Genomic DNA, 19,448 nt, shown 5'->3' on the forward strand with positions numbered 1-19,448 from the left:
GGGTTACAGTTGTATTTATACTTTGTCTTTTGCACAGTGGCAGACACATAGTGTTTAATACATCTTTTTTATTTTCAGTTTTCTCATTTCTTTTTTTCATTTTTCATTTTTTTCAAACAGGTTGAACAGAGGGACAAGTTTTTAAAAGGAAAGATGAGTTCAGTTTCAGAGAAATTGAAATATCAGAGTATATTCAAGCAGAGAGGCTTGGCAGTTTATGTAGATTGTACCTTCGGAGGTCAGCATTGGAGATATGGATTTGGTAGTCATCCATAATAGGTGTGATCATTCAAGTCGAGAAAGCTAATGAGAGTAACAAGGGAGAGAATATAGAACTTCAGTTGTTAACTAGAGGTCTGCATACACTGTAAGCAAGATGATCAACTTGGATGAGAAAAAAAAATTACATTTTTATCTTTATTCATCCCTAACTGAAATATAGCATTCCCTTCAATTATTTTTAAATACACTATTCTAGCATTATTCTAAAGAATCTTCCAGAAATTAAATAACAAATGGTAAATTCAGCAAATATATATATATATATACATATATATATATATATGTATATATATATATATATATACATATATATATATATATATATATATATATATATATATATATATATCCACTTAAATCAAAGCTTTCCTGTGAAAGAGACACTTCATTCAGAATAACTATAGAACCTATAAGGATGCACCTGGGAACTATATTTAATCCAACCATAAAACATTCTTCTTTGCAGAAATAAAGATTGATTTAAATAATTCAAGGAACATTAATTGTTCATGGGTAAGCTGAGCCAATAAAATAAAAATTACGATTCTACCTAAATTAATTAACTTATTCAGTGTTGTACCAATCAAAGCACCAAAGGAATGTGTTACTGAACTAGCAAAAGCTAATGCAATTCGTATGGAGAAGCAAAAGCTCAAGAACATGAAGGATAAAAATGAAAAAGTAAGAATGAAGTAGCTGTATCAGTACCAGATCTATGCTATAAGGCAGTAATTACTAATATTAATAATGATTTGGTACTTGTTTAAATTAAATTTTTAAAATTAGTCAAAATTTACCTTCTTCTCCTCCCAGCCCTGCCTACATTGGAAAAGAAAGGGAAAAAGAAAAAGACCTGTTATCAAATATTTCTAGTCAAGTAAAACAAAATTCCACATTGTCCATGTCCAAAAGGGTGTAAGTTTCAAGAAATGCATTATTCTAAGTTGTCCATGAACTTCATCAAACTGCCAAAGGCATCTATCACACACACACACATACACACACACACACACACACACACACACACACACACAGCTTAAGAACCCCTGATAGAGAAAGAGAAAGGGAAAGGATCAAGATTATGATTGGGGGCTGGGAGGTGGGATACCTAAATTTAAAGGCAAGAAAACAGAAAGGATCCAAGGAAGGAATTACATTGCTTAATCCATACCCTCTGTCCCAAATCCCTTTATAAAACAGTGAAGAAGATACTAAGAAGTACCCTAGGGACCTGAGTCCATTTTTGCATCCTTTAATTAGTCATATGGCTTTGTAGTCACATCTTGTGAACATGAGCAATTCAAGTACTCTTGAGATTCAGCTGGAATCTTTTCCTCCTACTGAATCAGGAGAGAGGAGGAGAATTCCATTGTCTTCTGGCATTTCTAAAAAATGGGGCAATGAGGGAGAGAGGACTCAGAGTATAGAATGAGAGTGGTTATTGATCAGTATTAGCCAGTCAGTGAAGGACTTGTTTGTCCTTAGTTCTCAAAGAGGACCACGACATCAGGAAATTGATGCCATGACTTGCAAGTGAATTGGATTTAAGTGAGAAAGAGCTATGCAAGGTCATCAACCCCCAGTTTATCCTCTGGAGCCATCTGGGTCAGTGACAAGATATAGATCAGGACCACTAGAGATGGCCCCCCAATAAAGGGCATAAGGCTCCATTAAACCTATCACAGAGCTGTATAATAATGATTGACAGCTCTACCAACCAGTGATATTAACTGATGAATAACTACTTTTAGTGTCTCAGTAGTATAAAGTAGCTTTATTAAAAAATTAGATCTGATATTTCTAATGATTTAGGGAGTAAGAATCACCTTTTTAAAAAAAGAGGAAACTTTAAATCTGTCAGCTCTGTCCTTTTCATTCCTCAGGATCAATTTGGTACCATGATCATCATTTCATTCCAATTGTTAATCTATTTCCCCAGTTTCTTTTGACTTAACCGTACTTCTTGACACATGTCATTGATTTCTCTTAGCTATGTGCTGGTAAATGTCTAATAGCCTTCTCTCTAGGGGGAAAAAGGTACCTTCTACAAAATTCAAAGTTTAATCTGCATTATTATCACTTTCTTAAGTCTAGACAATCAACAAAACAAGCCCTGATTTGTTGTATTTGCAGAATTTTGAGGTGCAAATTCTCACACTGAAAATTTACCAATCAATTCCCTAGTTTTTGGCAAGACTGCCTTCACTAGCACACCCCTAACCCTGTTGTCCTGTTCCCTGTTCTCCCCACTTAGCAGTCTTAGGGTTAAAACCATGGAGTGGTAGGTTTGGAGTGGAAAGAGACCTGGATACAATTTCCACCTTTGACTCTTGCTTATTGTGTAACTGCAGGCATTGCTTAACCTCTTGGAGCTTTGTTTTCTTATCTATATTATCATAGGATCATGAATGTAGAACAAGAAGGGTCATCAGAGACCCTCTATTACACCCCACTCCCACTCCAGTTGTGTAGATGAGGACACTTGAGTCCAGAGATGTTTAGTCACTTGCCCAGGGACATGCAAGTAGTAACTGGGGTTGGGGGTGGGGCGAATTTGACTCCAGGTCCTCTGATTACAAATCCATTGCTGTTTCCTTTACATCATTTTGACCCCCTACCTCATAAGCTTTTTATAGGAATCAGATGAGATAATATATGTCACTCTGGAAAACTGAAAGTACTATAAAAATGTCAGCTATTATTTTCTGAAGGTATCTTTTCCCCCCACAACTTCATTCTACTTCATCATTGAACTATAGAGGAATGTCACGTAGAAGCCTGTCCATCATTTAACTGTGGAGGAATATTATATAGAAGCCTGAACATCATAGTCCCTGAAAATGATTGTGCGTGGTATGTGTTTGGGCAGGGGAGGGGTTAGGGTGGAGGCTGAGGCAGAGGCAGTTAGCTAGGCAGGAAAAGTGTGGAAGACATGAAATACCACCTCAGCACATCATTTTTTTTAGACCTCATATATGTAAGTTCAACACAGCTCTGGAATCCCTTTCTTACCCCACATGTGATATATTTTGAGTTATACCTAATATGAAAAAAAAATCTATCCTCATATAGACTAAGCAGAATCAAATATCTAATAGTAAGTAGATAAAAAGGTAAAATAATCAGGCAACCAAATTATGCTTAACTTTCCTATTTGCAAATGGATATCGCTCCTTGTGGGCTCCAGACAAATAAAATCTATCCTTCATTTCCAGACTCCCCCTACATGTCAAAAGAAGGACACAATCACCTCTAAACTCAGATAACCAGTGGTTAAAAACAAAAAATAAACAAACAAAAATGCTTAGCTTTTAGTGATATCTGTTTAACAGAGAACTGTGATGGGCTCTTGGGGCAGACTGGAGATGTGCTAACCCTCTCCCTTTGACTCGGGGCTCATTAGAATCCTGCTCTGACTCATAGTGTCAGGCCATGGTGGTACCCCTCAAAGCCCTCCTGTTCCGTCTCTATAAATTTCCATAGTTGCTGGCCTTCTTCTCTCTGTCTCTATCAGTCCTGTGTGTAATAATAGCCTGCTGCCTTTTAAACCTCTGATCTCCCAGAAGGCATTCTCATCAATGACACCTTCCAACATGGCAGAACCATTTTATATCTACTCATAAAGCCTTCTAGAACACTGGGAGTTTTTCCAAGTGAAAACCACATTCCCTGGGCTTCAGACATTACGAGAGATATAGTTGGACATGCCATACAGTTTGATATGCCCTTACTATAACCTTAAGGAGGATAAACAAGGCTAGGTCTAGGTAAAATGATGAGTAGGTCAGGTATACAAAGTTATTCCCAGTCTTCTTTCCCTCTTCAGATAGCTATTAAACTGTTACTCGTTCTGAGGCATTATGGGAAGTATGATTTAGAAATCTCCCACTCAGAAGTTCACAATCTCAGATAATGGAAATACTTATTGAGATGAAGCATGGTAAACTGGAATCATTGGACTTTGAGTCAGAAGACCCAGGTTGAATTCTGGATCTATCACCACCTTCAGGTAAGTCACTTGAACAACTCCGAACCTCAGTTTCTTCATCTGAAAAGTGGGAATTACAATTCTTGCACCACTTACCTCACAGAGTTGTGAGATCCAATCAGATAACGTAAGTAAGTCCTTTGCAAACTTTAACGCACTATCTATGTCCACATACTTTGTCTCAAGGTTATTATAAGGGAAAAAGAATTGTAAGATTTGAAGTGCAACATAAATATGATTTGTTATTATTGAATAACTATGAAATGTTCAGCCCTAGATGAGGTGGATACAAAAGAAGTACAATATTCACACCCTGCCTTCGAGGATTTTATCAGTTTCTTAGGGCTAGAAAGACAATCACTTGTTAAATATTTAAAAAAAACAAACTAACATGTGATTATTTGGCAAATGAGCGGCAAATTAAGGGAGAGCTGAGGGAAAGGTGAACTTGCGCTGGCAAACTCAGGAAGGGCATCATGGAAGAAATGGGTCTTCCCAGGGGTGGGGAACCTGTGATCTTGAAGCCTCATGTGACCCTCTAGGTCCTCAAGTGCAGCCCTTTGACGGAATCCACACTTCACGGAATAAAGCCCCTTAATACAAGGATTTGTTCTGTAAAACTTGGACTGCAAAATAGATAAGATTTGAATATAGGTAAAGAAAAGGAGAGGTTACTCCTAGCCAGGAATACAGAGTAGCAACATTCTGAATTAGACTATTTGTGGAGTGTAGGGGGAAAATAATGAAAATATGAGCCTAGATAAAGCAAAAAAAAAAAAAGCATTACTGGGAAGTAGTTGGAGGCAAGGAAGAAAAGAGAAGGTAGGGCCAACTGCCATTTGTTAAACATGTTCCATTATACTCTATTAAAAGTAGCTAGCTAGATGGTGCAGTGAATAGAGTGTTCAACTTGAAGTCAGATCTGAGTTCAAATCTTGCTTCAGATAACTTGCTTCATTTTGTGATTCCTGGGTAAGTCACTTAACCTCTCTCTCTCTCTCTCTCTCTCTCTCTCTCTCTCTCTCTCTCTGCCTCTGTTTCCTCAGCCTTTTATAAAAGAGGGATTAAAAATAGCCCCTCCCTAATTGGGTTGTTGTGAGGATCAAAGGAGATAATATTTATAAAATGCTTTGTGAACTTTCAAGTGCTATGTAAAAGTTTGCTATTATTATTACTGTAGTACCAGTGATCTTGTGCATGTTGTGACTGTGAATTGGCATCGATTAAAACATGCACATGCACACATATACACACACAAACATGCACACACACAGTTCAGCTCCATTAATGTTATTTTTTTACTGGCCAACCAGAGGACATATTAGGTCAAAGCAAAAACCCAATTAAACAGTGTAGCAGCCTCAGTGACAAGTAACCTTTCCTTACACACATAAGGCAAACTTTCCTATAGTTTACCATACCACCAACAGACTTTGGAACATGCATGGTGGGAGACACAAGAATATGACACCTGTTGTCAGGGTTTACATATTCCTGGGACAACTTAATGATGCCAAGGTAGCTAAGTACTGGGGACATCATCAGATAAGCTTTTTCTCTCTGTTCTACTAGATTCCTTCATTGTGGGACTTCCTCTGCTGAGTTGTTTTCTGTTCCCTGCTAGCATGGTTGTCATTTATGTAGGCTCTTTGGGTCTCTGCTACCATCTGCTGGAATTCACCTGCCAATCAGTATCCCTTTTGGAAGGGGAGGCCTTAACTTTTTAGCCATATCTCAGGGTACTGTTCAACTATACCCAACCAGATAGAGGCAGAAAGGACAGGAGATCATGGGGGACTGAGTATTGCCTAATCTGTAAACATAACACTACTATGTTCACTGTTTTTACAACCTTTATTTTTCAAGGAAAGAACACTGATAAAATATATTTTGGTAAAAACCCCACAAAATCCCTTAGGCTAATATTGTCTGTCCTTTCAGTGGCTTTTTCCTTGCTCAGCTTAAGCTCCCTGATCCCCATCTTCCATCAGACTAGGATAGAAAGAAAATTTCTTTCAACCCATCATGGCCCTGTTGTTAGTCTCTATCACCACAAAAGATCACAGGCATTCCATTAAAAAAAAAACTATAAAGGAGCTCTAGAGAGTTTAGGTGACAGATATCTCTTGAACACTCAAAATGCCCCTCATTGCTTTGCAAATGAACTTTGGGGCAGCCACAAAGAATCATGTGGAGTAGACCTCCAACTTCACACTATTTCTCTGTTTTATACTCCTATGTTTCTTGTGCATTCCTCCTATCATCCCAGCAAAGATCATTATGTAGCACAATAACATAGTCAGAACAGTGCTCTGAAAGAGTAACATCATCGGTGTGTAGGATAGTTTGTCGTATGGAGTAAAGATGGTATAGGGGTGCAGGGAAGGGGAAGATGCCAGTTCAGATGCTATTGTAGTAATCTAAGTGTGAAGTGATTAGGGCCTGGACTAGGGGAACGGCAAGTCATATAAATGTTATTGCTAATAGTAGTAATAGTGGTGGTGGTGGTATTAGTAGTAGTAGTAATAGCAGCAGCAGCAGCAGTAGTAGTAGCAGTAGCACAGCAGACATTTACATGGCGCTTTAAGTTTTACAAACTGCCTTACATACACTTATTTGAGGCTCACAAAATGAGGGAACTGAAGTGAGGGAGATTAAATAACTTGGTTATGTTTATAATTTGGCAACTCGTAAGTGTGGAAAGTAAGATTTTGCACCCATGGCTTCCTATCACCAGACTCCCCTATGCTATCCACTGGGCCATATTGCTTCTGATATGCAGAGATAATCAACATTTCAAAGGACAAATCAACAGTATCTTCTGTCTAGTAGGAGGGAAGGGAGAAAGAATCAATAGTAACTCCAGAGTTTTATGCCTAAGTGATTGAGAAAATAGTAAGTTATTGACAAAAAAGGAAATTGATAAAAGGCATCAAGTGTTGCTGTTCAGTCATTCTTAGTTGTATCTAACTCTTTGTGACTCCATTTGGAGTTTTCTTGGCAAAGATACTGAAGTGGTTTACCATTTCCTTCTCCAGCTCATTTTATAGATGAGGAAACTGAGGCATATAGAGTTAAGTGACTTGCCTAGAATCACACAGTCATTAGTCTAGCAGTAAACATGTAAGTGTGGCATTCAGAGCCTCTCATCTGTGATTTTTTCCATGACCATTATCTCTTCCCATAATCTCTCTCAGTTTTGATCCATATATCTCATAAAATCTGCTAATTATGCACTCAGCAGGCAAGGCAGGGTGTGACTTGCATGATCTTTACAAAGCTGTCATTTCGATTTGTGATGAATCATTCTCTTCCTCAATTGTAAGTTTATCCTGTCTCTCTCATTTGGCTGCAGACAGGACCTATTTTGCATATAATCAGTCAAACAAATATTTTTGAACACTTACTCCCTGAAAGCCACTGTTTTAGGCACTTATTAAACAACCACATGTTCTGTGAGATAACAGAATTATGCTAATCCAAGGAGATAGAGACTGTGCTAAGGATAACTGTAAATTCTGCAAGAAAGAAAAAAACTTCTTGCTTTTTTAAAGTGCTCTATAAGCAGCCGGGATGTGGGACACAGAGGGCAGGCAGTGTGGTGGACAGGAAAAAGTCTTTGACTCTTGGTTCCTTGGCTACGCATCTAAGGAATTGGAGAACTTGGTGAAATTGACTTAATGACCATCATAATAACAACTAATATTTATAAACCACTATTGAAGGTTTGAAAACAGCTTTTATATGTTATCCCATAACCCTCTGAGCCAAGTGCTACCATTGTTCCCATATTACAGATGAGGAAACTGAGGCAGAGAAGTTGCCCACAATCAAATGGCTAGTAAATTTCACAAGGAGGACTCGACAATTTTAGATTTCTCTAGGGAACTGGACTAAATAAACTCAAAATTTCTAGATATAAAATACTTTTTTAAAAGGTATGTGTTTATGCATTTTTTTTCTCTTTAGAACACAGTTATAGAGGAGCAAGGCTCATGACTTCCTTTTTTTTGCTTCCTCCATATTGAATTGATATTAATGGGTAGCTATCCCATGTTACTGAAAATACTTGTAAATCATTGAATCATCACTAGTAATTGTGAAGAAGGTGTGGAGATGACTCATGTCAATCAATCAAATGCCTAGATTTTCACATATAACATGAAGGGCTTGATAAGACAATTCATGATGCCTCTTCCTGTTGAAAATCCTGTGATTTGGTTGTTAAATAGGGAGAAGCTTAATAACTAAATCTCCAGAATAGCCATGACCAAAACTTTAATACATTCTTTAGGTTACTGCTGGGGAATACTTATTTGTTAGTCTACTACAGAGGCCCCAGAAAAGGGTTGAGACTTCTCAAAGAAGTTCTTGATTTTATTTTCCAGCTGACTTAGCAGGAAACCCTGAAATGGCAAAAGGGTAGAGAGAGGCTCACATATTAAAGCCTGAAATGGCAAGAGAAAGGCTAACCAGGGGGGATACTGATTGGGGTGGTTTTATTTTTCTAGCTAAGATTACTAGAGGCAGCTGTCTCTAGCATGCAGAAAGAGGTGTGATCAGCCACTCCTAAAGATTACCCCTCTTTCTCCAGCTGTAAGTAATCATGAGGCTTTTCTACTAGCTGTCCTCTTTGAGGTTTCAATAAATATGGTCTTTTTCTTTCCATTGTGGTCACTGACCTACAGAGGGAGGACAGTTGGAACCATTTTATTGTTATATTCATCACTGTTAATAAACTGTTACCTTGCCTGGATTATTTGCCTCAGTTTACTTTTGTTGCATTTTTTTAACCACGTTATGGGACAGTCTTTTCTAACAAGTTGAATTATTGCTATTAGCCACCAGAATTCACTCAGCTAGCAGATGCTCAGATTGTTCCTTCACTTCCTGACCTTCAGCTTCAAGTATTTATGTAAGGCAGTTTCTGAATTTTACTGAGGGATGAAATGGAATATTGCAATGGAAAAATCTGGAATCTATAATCTATAGGGGTTTTCTCATACTTTGTGAAACTCCAGAATATGGGGACTGAGAAAATAAGATTCCCTCTTGCATCACTAACACTCCTTGACAAAGTTTATTTTACAGTAGCATATATGAGATAATTTCTGATTTGTGATTATTAGAATTATGGAGTTATAGCTGGAATGGTGTAAATTCAACCTAGTCTTAACTGACTCCAGTCTTAGGGACTTAATTAAGAGGTTAATATACAATACTTATTCAGTATTAATAACTGAGAGCAGTCCTAAGCTATGATTAGTGAAACTTTCTGTTTAAGGTTAAATCTCATGGGACTGTAATTGACATTTTTCTGAGTTTGATTCCAGGTATGAGCATTGGAAAATGTCATGCAGCCAACGATCCATAATGCCAACATCCCTTTGGGAGTAACATTTTTGTGAACTGCTACATGAGTGATTTCTGTCTCTGGGATAAGTTGGAAGAGTAACTTTTGGCATGGGCTGAGGTAAGACTCTCCTGACTTGATTTCCCCAGTGTAATATTTCCTCTTGAAGAGAAAAAATTTCCCACTTGGATAATTGTAAGCCTGGCTGTGACATCCTGTCAATGCAGTTGCCTGCCTAGGTGATGCTTGCCTGGAATTAACACAGCTAGCGGAGCACCTTCCCTTACTAATAGCTACAACCCTCTTTTTCCTTTAACAGCAAATTTTTATAATCATGGCAGGTGGTCAGTAGAAGATATGGACACAATATTAAATCTTTATCTAATAGACTAATATCGGAACACATTTAAGTTACTATAATGAGATTCAAATATGCAAGTAAGATCAACATTATTCAACCTGAAGTTATAGTCCTTTCCACATGCTAACGAAATAAGCTGAGGAGTATTTGGGTTTGTCATCCGCCTATCGGTTACTTATTCATGTGTAAGGTTAGGTCTTTGAAATAAACCTCTATATAGAGCATGTTCTGAAATGTAAGTAAATTACACAAGAGTTACCTTAAATATGTCCCCATGTTTCAAGAGTTTTTAAGAGCAGTGGGCTATGGGATTTAGTATCTATTTTTTTTTACATGGTTAATAACTGAACATGTTTTGCTATAGACAATTTATTGATACAATTTGGAGTTACCTTGTTTGTGTATGGGTAGCTAGGTGACACAGTAGATAGAGTACCAGACTTGGAGTCAGCAGAACCTGAATTCAAGTCTGTCCTCAGACACTTACTAGATGTATGACTCTGGGCAAGTCAATTAACTCTGTTTGCCTCAGTTCCTCATCTGTAAAATGAGCTGGAAAAGCAAATGGCAAACCACTCCAGTATCTTTGCCAAGAAAACTCCAAATGGGGTAATAAAGAGTTAGACACAACTGAAACTACTCAACAACAAAAATTTACACATACAATCCCAGGTCTTTTGTTACAAATGGAGCAAAATAAGCATCTCTTAGGCAAATCCATTTGGGTGGCCATTAAACTTTGGTAACAAAAACTCTCTGTAAGTAGGTGATTTTTATTCCTAATTTCATAGCATCTTATTCTTCTAAAAGAGGAACAGGTCACTGGAGTGTATGACTAGAGTGAAGATATTTTTTGAGAAAGCAACAAGATCAGATGATTACATATGTCAAATGTATATTATTCTAATGGGATACAAAGGCCTTGAGCATGTTTTAATAACAAGTTCTAAAAATTAGGTTAAGAATTTTTATATGCAACTATATCATTCACCCTCTGTATAAATCAGGCAGTTTAAGAGTGTTAGCTCTTCTCAGTTGTTATTTGAATTTCCTAAATATATCAACATAACAATTTGCTTATTTATTTCATAGTGTGGTTATAGGTAGTAGAACTAAAGTTCCTTCCCTTTGTGGGGCTTGAATCTGAGGAAAAGAAGGAATAAATGAATACCAATCTTAAGAAGTTAAATGATTGGGTGGGGGTTAGTTGGAGCCAAGATGGCAGCATAAAGGCAGGGACACATCTAATCTCTCCCAGATACTCCCCCAAACAACTTAAAAATAACACCTCAAAATAAATTCTGGAGCAACAGAATGCACAAAAGGATGAAGTGAAACAATTTTCCAGTCCAAGACAACTTAGAAGGTTGGCAGGAAAAGTGTGACACACCAGGGTGAAAATGGAGCACAGTCCATTTCTAGCAAAAGACCAATAAGACAGCAGCAGTCTTTGGGGACAACTGAATTGGCAGTAGTGGCTTCTGGACCTCTCAGCCCACAGATGGTAAGGGGGTAAAAAATTGGTCAAAAGAGATTACAGAAGTCTGTTTGCTGGCACTGGGTACAGGACCCTGTTGCCTTGCTCATATGTGGATCTGTGTTACTGTTCTGGTCTCAGGCCTAGGGTGAGGAGCACCACTAGCGCACCAGAGCTTGTGACCATAGGGATATGGGGATCCTGGTCACAGTTCAAGGGTGGAAAAGAGTACCTGTGGTCACACACCACAGTACAAGCCAGGAGAGCAGTGACTACACATCTGTTTAAATTGTAACACCTTGGAGGAACTAGAAACTTACAGACTCCCAGAACTAGCTCTGCAAAGAGTTGCACAAAAACCCTCTGAAGATTGGGACAGTACTACCTCACCCCCAGGAGCAGAGCCTAACTTTAATATGGAAAAAAGAGCAAACAACAAAAAAGGAACCTGACCATAGAAAATTACTATGGTGACAGGGAAGACCAAAACACAAACTCAGAAGAAGACAACAAACTCAAAATTGCTATATCTAAAGCCTCAAAGAAAGATGTGAATTGGTCTTAGTGTCTCCTCCCCAAATAATTTTTGCAAGCGTTTAAAAAGGATTTTAAAAAGTCAAATAAGAGAGGTAGAAGAGAAAATGGAAAAAGAAATAAGAATGACATAAGAAAATCGTGAAAAAAATCAACAGGTTAGTAAAGGAGGCACCAAAAAAAAAAAATACTGAAGAGAATAACATTTACAAAACAGAATGGGCCAAATATAAAAGAGGTACAAGAATCCACTAAAGAGAACTCCTTAAAAAAATAGAATTGGAGGGGGCAGAGCCAAGACAGCAGAGTAGAAAGACACATCTACTCTAGCTCTTGCTCCACAATGCATAAAATACCTGTAAAAAATGACTCTAAACAAATTCTGGAGCAGCAGAAGCCACAAAACGACAGAGTGGAAGAGATTTCCAGCTCAAGGTAGCATGGAGAGCCAACAGGGAAGGTCTATCACACAGGGCACAGAGCAAAGCCCACAGAGCCCACAGAGCCCAACCCAGCCTTAGCCGCTTGGCACTGGCAGGAACAGTACTGGAACAGGCCCCAGGGGTGGAACCTCTGGCAGCAGCTGTGATTCTCAGATCCTTCAAACCACAAACACTAAAGGTATCTTCAAAAGTCAGTGAGAAAACTTTCTCACCTGGGGGAGAAGAGAGCAGGATCCTCCTCTAACCCAGCCCCAGGCATCAGCCATGGCAGCAGCAGCAGCAGGAGCTCTCAACCTAAAGATGCTGAAGGAATTGAGCTGCTGATCTGAGTCTCAGCCCTGAGTGGCAGACCTGGGGTGAGGAAGAGTGCTGGCTGTAGAATTGGAGAAATAGAAAAAGATATCCAAAATTCACTGAAGAGAAGAACTTCTAAAAAATAGAATTGGCCAGATGAAAAAGGAGGCACAAAAAAGCTCAATGAAGAAAATAACTTCTTAAAAATTAAAAGTGGGCAAATGGAACCTAATGACTTTATGAAACATCATAAGAGAAAACTAAATGAATGAAAATAGATGAAAGTGTGAAATATCTCATTGGAAAAACAACTGACCTGGAAAATAGATCCAGGAGAGATCATTTAAGAATTATGGGACTACAAGACATGAAAAAAAAAGCCTAGACATCATCTTTCAAGGACTAACAAGGAAAACTGCCCTGATATTCTAGGACTAGACAGTAAAATAGAAATTGAAAAAATCCACCAATCACTTCCAGAAAAAGATCCCAAAATGAAAACTCCCAGGAATATTGTAGCCAAATTCCAGAGTTCTCAGGACAAGGAGAAAATATTGTAGGAAGTCAGAAAGAAACAATTCAATGTTATAGAGTTACTCTCAGGATAGCAAAAGATTTAGCAGCTTTGACATTTAATGACTGGAAGGCTTGGAATATGATATTCCAGATGGCAGAAGAACTAGGATTCGAATCAAAAATCACCTACTCAACAAAACTGAATATCCTCCAGGGAGGAAAATGTATATTCAATGAATAGAAAACTTTCAAGTATTCCTGATGAAAACAGAGCTGAACAGGAAATTTGAGTTTCAAAAAGACTCAAGAGAATCACAAAGTATAAACTTAAAAGACTCAGTAAGGCTAAGCTATTTACATTTCTACATGAGGAGATGATACTTGTAACTCCTAGGAATTTTATTATCATTAGGGCAGTTAGATAGACAGAGACAGAGACAGTTACATAGACAGAGAATATGGCTGTACATTGAATATGATGGGATGATATCTAAAAAGTACAACAAAATTAAGAGATTAGAAAGAAGAATATACTGGGACAAGGGGGAGAGGTAGAATGGAGTAAATTATCTCCAATAAAAGAGGTGCATGGTTTCAGAAATCCAGGTGCATAAGAAGTCTGAATCCAAAGATAAGATGAACTGATGAAACTGAAAATGGGAATATATTACTAATAAAAAGACTGAATGTTCACTCTTCACTCTCTTTTTCAATATGCTGATGTTTTTGTAAGGTCTGCTTACCAAAGGGGACTGCCATTCTGGTCAATGTGTAGGTGAATCCCTCTCCCTTTTCCCTTACATCATTCCCAAAATGGTAAAACACTTAAGATTAATAACCCTTGATGGAAGATGGCAGAGACAAAGCAAGAAGTTGCCTGAGCTCTCTCAGTTTCCCTTGGAAATAACATTAAATCAAACCTCTAGAAGAATTCTAGAGCAACAGAACCCACAAAAATGATGGAGTGAAACAATTTTCCAGCTCAAGATAATTTAGAAAGACTTCAGGAAAGGTTTGTCTCACTTGGGTAAAAGGTGAGCACAGCATAGCCCAGGTGTGTGCACACAAGTCAGCAGGAGGCTCTTAGCCACAGCACAGATCAGCAACTGAGGCCCCAAACTTCTGGATCTGCAGGCCAGCTGTGAGACCTCCAGTCCTAGAACAGCAGGCAAACTTCCAGCCTTGGAACCCAGGGTACAATATGCATGACTAGCCTGGGCCACCCTAGTGCAGTAGGCAAGCTGCCAGCCCCAGGGGTCCCAGAGCAAAAAGCCCATGTGCAGACCCCTGGCCCCTAGCGTAAGAAGCTTGGGACGGTGCTCCTATCACCCCACAAGAAGAGCTCAACTTTAAAAATGACCAAAAACCACAAAAAAGCCCTAACCAAAGAAAGCTACTATGGCATAGGAAAGATTAAGACACAAACTCAGAAAAGGACAATAATGCCAAAATGCCTACATACAAAGCCTCAAAGGGGAATATGAATTGGTCTCAAGCCCAAAAATTCCTCTTGGAAGATCTCAAAAAGAATTTTTAAAATCAAATACGAGAGGTAGAAGAAAAATTGGGAAAAGAAATCAGAGTTATGCAAGAAATTTGTGGGAAAAAAATGAAGCAACAACTTAGAAAAGGAAGCACAAAAAAGAAAATAATTCCTTTCTTTAAAAGCAGATTAGTCAAATGGAAAAGGCAGTACAAAAGCTAATGCAAGAAAATAATTCCTTAAAAATTAGAATTGGGCAAGTGAAAGTTAATGACTCAATGAGACACCAAGAATCAGTCAAACAAAATCAAAAGATGAAAAAAATAGAAGAAAATATAAAATACCTCAATGGAAAAACAACTGACCTGGAAAATAGATCCAGGAGAGATCATTTAAGAATTACTGTACTATCTGAAAGCCATGATCAGAAAACAGCCTGGACAGCATCTTTCAAGAAATTATCAAAGAAACTGACCCAATATCCTAGAACTAGAGGGTAAAATAGTCATTGAAAGAATCTAGCAATCACCTCCTGAAAGAAATCCCCAAATGAAAGGAATATTGTAGCCAAATTCCAGAGCTATCAGGTCAAGGAGAAAATACTGCAAGCTGCCAGAAAGAAACAATTGTAAGCTGAGATAATATATTGAAAATGACAGTTCTACCTAAATTAATTTACCTATTCAGTGCCATATCAATCAAATTCCCCAAAAAATTATTTTATAGAGCTAGAAAAAATAATAACAAAATTCATCTGGAAGAACAAAAGGTCAAGAATATTAAGGGAAAAAAATGAAAAAAAAAATGTAAAGAAAGGTAGCCTAGCTGTACCTGATCTAAAACTGTATTACAAAGTAGCAATCATCAAAACTATTTGGTACTGGCTAAGAAATAGAGTGGTGGATCAGTGGAAAAGATTAGTTACATAAGACACAGTAGGAAATGACTATAGTAATCTACTGTTCAATAAACCCAAAGACTCCAGCTTCTGTGATAAAAACTCACTCTTTGACAAAAACTTCCAGGAAAAGTGAAAATAGTATGATAGAAACTAGGCATAGACTAACATCTTATGTTGTATACCAAGGTATGGTCAAAATGGGTACATGATTTAGTCATAAAGGGTGATACCATAAGCAAATTAGGAGAACAAGGAATAGATTACCCATCAGAACTATGAAGAATGGAAAAATATTATGACCAAATAAGGGATAGAGAACATTATGAAATGCAAAATGGATAATTTTAATTTCATTAAATTAAAAAGGTTTTACACAAAGAAAATCAGCACAACCAAGATTAGAAGGAAAGCAGAAGGAAGGGAAACAATTTTTATAGTCAATGTTTCTGAAAAAGGACTCATTTCTCAAATAATTAGAGAACTGAGTCAAATTTATAAAAATATAAGTAATTCCACAATTGAGAAATGGTCAAAGGATATAAACTGGCAGTTTTCAGATGAAGAAATTAAAGTTATTCATATAGACATATGAAAAACTGTTCTAAATCAGTATTGATTAGAGAAATGCAAATTAAGACCAGATTAATAGAAGAGGTTAATTCTGAGGTACTACCTCATACCTATTAGATTGATGCAAAAGGAAAGTGATAAATGTTGGAGATGTGGGAAAATTGAGACACTGGTGCATTGTTGGTAGAGTTTGTGAACTGATCCAACCATTCTAACGAGCCACTTGGAACTATGCCCAAAGGGCAATCAAACTGTGCATATCCTTTGATCCAAAAATACCACTACTAGGTCTGTATCTCAAAGAGATCATAAATAAAGGAAAAAGACCTACAAGTACAAAAATATTCATAGCAGCTATTTTTGTGGTGGCTAAGAATTAGAAATTGAGATGATGCCCATCAATTGGGCAATGGCTGAATAAGCTATAGTATACAAATGGAATGGAATGCCCATAGGAAATGATGGGCATATGGATTTCAGAAAAACCTGGAAGGATTTATATGAACTGATGCTAAGTGAAGCGAGCAGAACAAGGAGAACATTAAATACAATAATAACAACATTGTGCAATGATTAACTGTGATTGATTTAACTCTTCTTAGTAATATAATTATCCAACACAATTCCAAAAGGCTCATGATTGAAAAATACTAAACACATCCAGAGAAAGAACTATGAAGTCTGAATACAGATTGAAGCATACTATTTTCATTGTTTTGTTTGTTTGTTGCGGCTTTTCCCTTTTGTTCTGTTTCTTTTTTCACAACATAACTAATGTGGAAATATGTGTATATGATTGCACATGTATAATATATCAGATTGCTTGCTGTCTTGGGAGGGAGAAAATATTCATAACTCAAAAATAAAAAATGAATGTCTTTACATGTAATTGGAAAAAATAAAATACTATTTACAAAAAAAATAATAACTGTTGTTGAAGTGTTTAGAACCTTCAGGTCTTTTTATATAATGATGAGTCAATCCTGAGAGCCAGATATATTGAATGCCATTTTATGATTGGTGTATTAGTTAATGATTCATTGAGAAAAGTGTGTTTTTAATGAATCAAATGAGAAAATGAGGAAAAATAATATTATGCTGTATTATTTAATAACAATATTACTCTGTAACTCATCTTATTCTCCATTTTATTGATCCCCATTTCTCAGTGTAGCTCAAAAGATCTTTCCCAGTCCAAACTAAAGTTATGATAGTTCAGGAATATGATAGCTCCCTAACCAATTTAAAGTAAGACCCTAGCTTCTATTTACCTATAAACAGAAGAACTAACTTAGGTTGGGGGGGGGGAGGGGGAAGGGGCCAGGGACAGCTTTCCTATCCTTGCTTTTCCTCATGACTTTTAGTAATGATTTGGTCTCCAAGGGGAAGGCTAACCAGGGGCGATGCTGATTGGGACAATTCTTTTTTTCTAGTCAAACTTGCTAAGGGCAGATGAGTCTCATGAAGCAATTAGCATTCCTTAATTGTCAGAAAGAAGTGTGATCACCCACACCTGAAAATCACCCCACTATCTCCAACTGTCCCAGATCTTAAGGTTTTTTTATTATCTGAGCCCTTCTCCCCTCCTTTGGGTCTCAATAAATATGATCTTTTCAGTCCCATTGTGGTCACTGATCCACTGAGATGGGACAGTTTGTCCCATTTTATTATGTGTCACTGTTAATTAACTTGACTGGAAAACTTGCCTCAATTTACCTTTGTTGCATTTTTACTCACCATAATATGAGATGGTCTTTCTAACAGGTTGAATTATTGCTACTGGTCACCAGAATTCACCCAGCTGGCAGACACCCAGATTGATCTTTCACCTATTGAGCCTTCAGTTTCAAGTGTTTGTGTAGGACGGTTTCAGAATTATACTAGGGGATGAAATGGAATATTACACACAATGGAAAGAGCTGGAATCTATTGTCTATTCATAACTCCAGAGTAAGAGTTCTTAATCTTTTCTTGTCATAGACCCCTTTGGCAGTCTTGTAAAACCTCTAAAGCCCTTCTTAGAATGATGGTGGGTTTTTTTTTTTTTTAGAAAAATAAAGGATGCCAATTATATTGAAATAAAGATGTATTTTTTTCCCCACCTATGTTCATGGTTCCCCTGAAATTTATATATGATGGCCTACAGACTGCCACTTAAAAACTCCTGCTTTGGAGCCCTCACCCAGTGGTTAGCCTCTTCTTTTTCTGGTCATAATTCCCACAGGATTCAGTCACTTACATAATTTAAGAAATAAGTCTATTAAACATAGTTTTTAAAAAGAAGTAGGGGGAAGTGGATCACACATTTCTGTATAGACTTATATACCTTGAGCAGTTTAATTAACCTCCTCCCATTTACCTTTTCAAACTCAGAGATGGAAAGAGAAAATTCTCCAAAGAGTCACATCCATCCATCCATAGAGAAAAGAAAGGAATGAGGCAGGGATGTGTGTATATGTGTGTGTGTGTGTGTGTATGTGCATGCATGTGTGTCCAGGATTCATATCAATGGATCCAGGACTTTAGCAGGAGAATAAACATTGAAAATTAGTCTCTCCTTACCACAGTAGCCCAAATAGTCACAATAATTGTCAATTTCAGCTTCCAGGTTTCTCTCTTACTACAGCTTTGTCTGTGGGTTGTCCTCAGCAGATTCATTTATTGGCCATTGGAGTCTTAGACCATAACAGAAGAAACCATAATCCTAGCTCTTCCAGTCCCATTCCAGTGACAACCTTCAATCCCCATGGATATCCACAAAGTGACTAGGAAGTCTGAATCTCAAGGCCAGGAGAAGGCCAGGCTCAGCTTGAGCCTGAATCCCAGAATCCAGACCTTCTATTCCTCTAGCCTATATATAATTTCCTGTCTATCATGAATATACACTCTCTGAGACCACAGGTGATGGGACAGAGGGAAAGGCAGTCATTCTCTCAAGTGTCGTGATCATCTGAATTTGCTTCTCCAGTCTCATTATCCCTGAGCCGGGTCTACACACAAAACGTCTTTGTGTGTATGAGAAGTCCATGGCTAGACTCCTCTGCTAAGTTGTTTTCTGCTCTCTGCTGCTATGTTTCTCAGTTCTGTAGTCTCCTTAGTTCTTCTAACTTGACGACTCTCCCTAGTTCAAACCCTAATCACTTCTTGTCTAGATTATTGTAATAACCTCTTTGATGTTTCCTTCTCTAGTCACTCCAGTTTCCCAGTCCGTCTTTCAGAAAACTATCAAAATTATCTTCCTAATGA

General features: G+C 37.6%; 1 protein-coding gene across 4 annotated transcripts in view; it reads right to left on the reverse strand.

Annotated features, from left to right (window-relative positions):
• The window catches only part of LOC140527168 (protein unc-93 homolog A-like), a 262,533-nt gene that overhangs the window by 140,930 nt on the left and 102,155 nt on the right, over nt 1-19,448 (reverse strand). For 2 of the 4 annotated variants that reach the window (XM_072643886.1, XM_072643884.1), the window contains exon 1: nt 17,940-18,079. The exons of the other annotated variants lie outside the window; for them this stretch is intronic. The gene's annotated coding sequence lies outside the window, so the exon portion shown is untranslated. Of the gene's footprint in view, nt 1-17,939; nt 18,080-19,448 lie in introns of those variants that run through there. 4 annotated transcript variants of the gene reach the window in all.

Source organism: Notamacropus eugenii, chromosome 2 (assembly GCF_028372415.1).
Source record: "Notamacropus eugenii isolate mMacEug1 chromosome 2, mMacEug1.pri_v2, whole genome shotgun sequence".
NCBI classification, from domain to species: Eukaryota; Metazoa; Chordata; class Mammalia; order Diprotodontia; family Macropodidae; genus Notamacropus; species Notamacropus eugenii.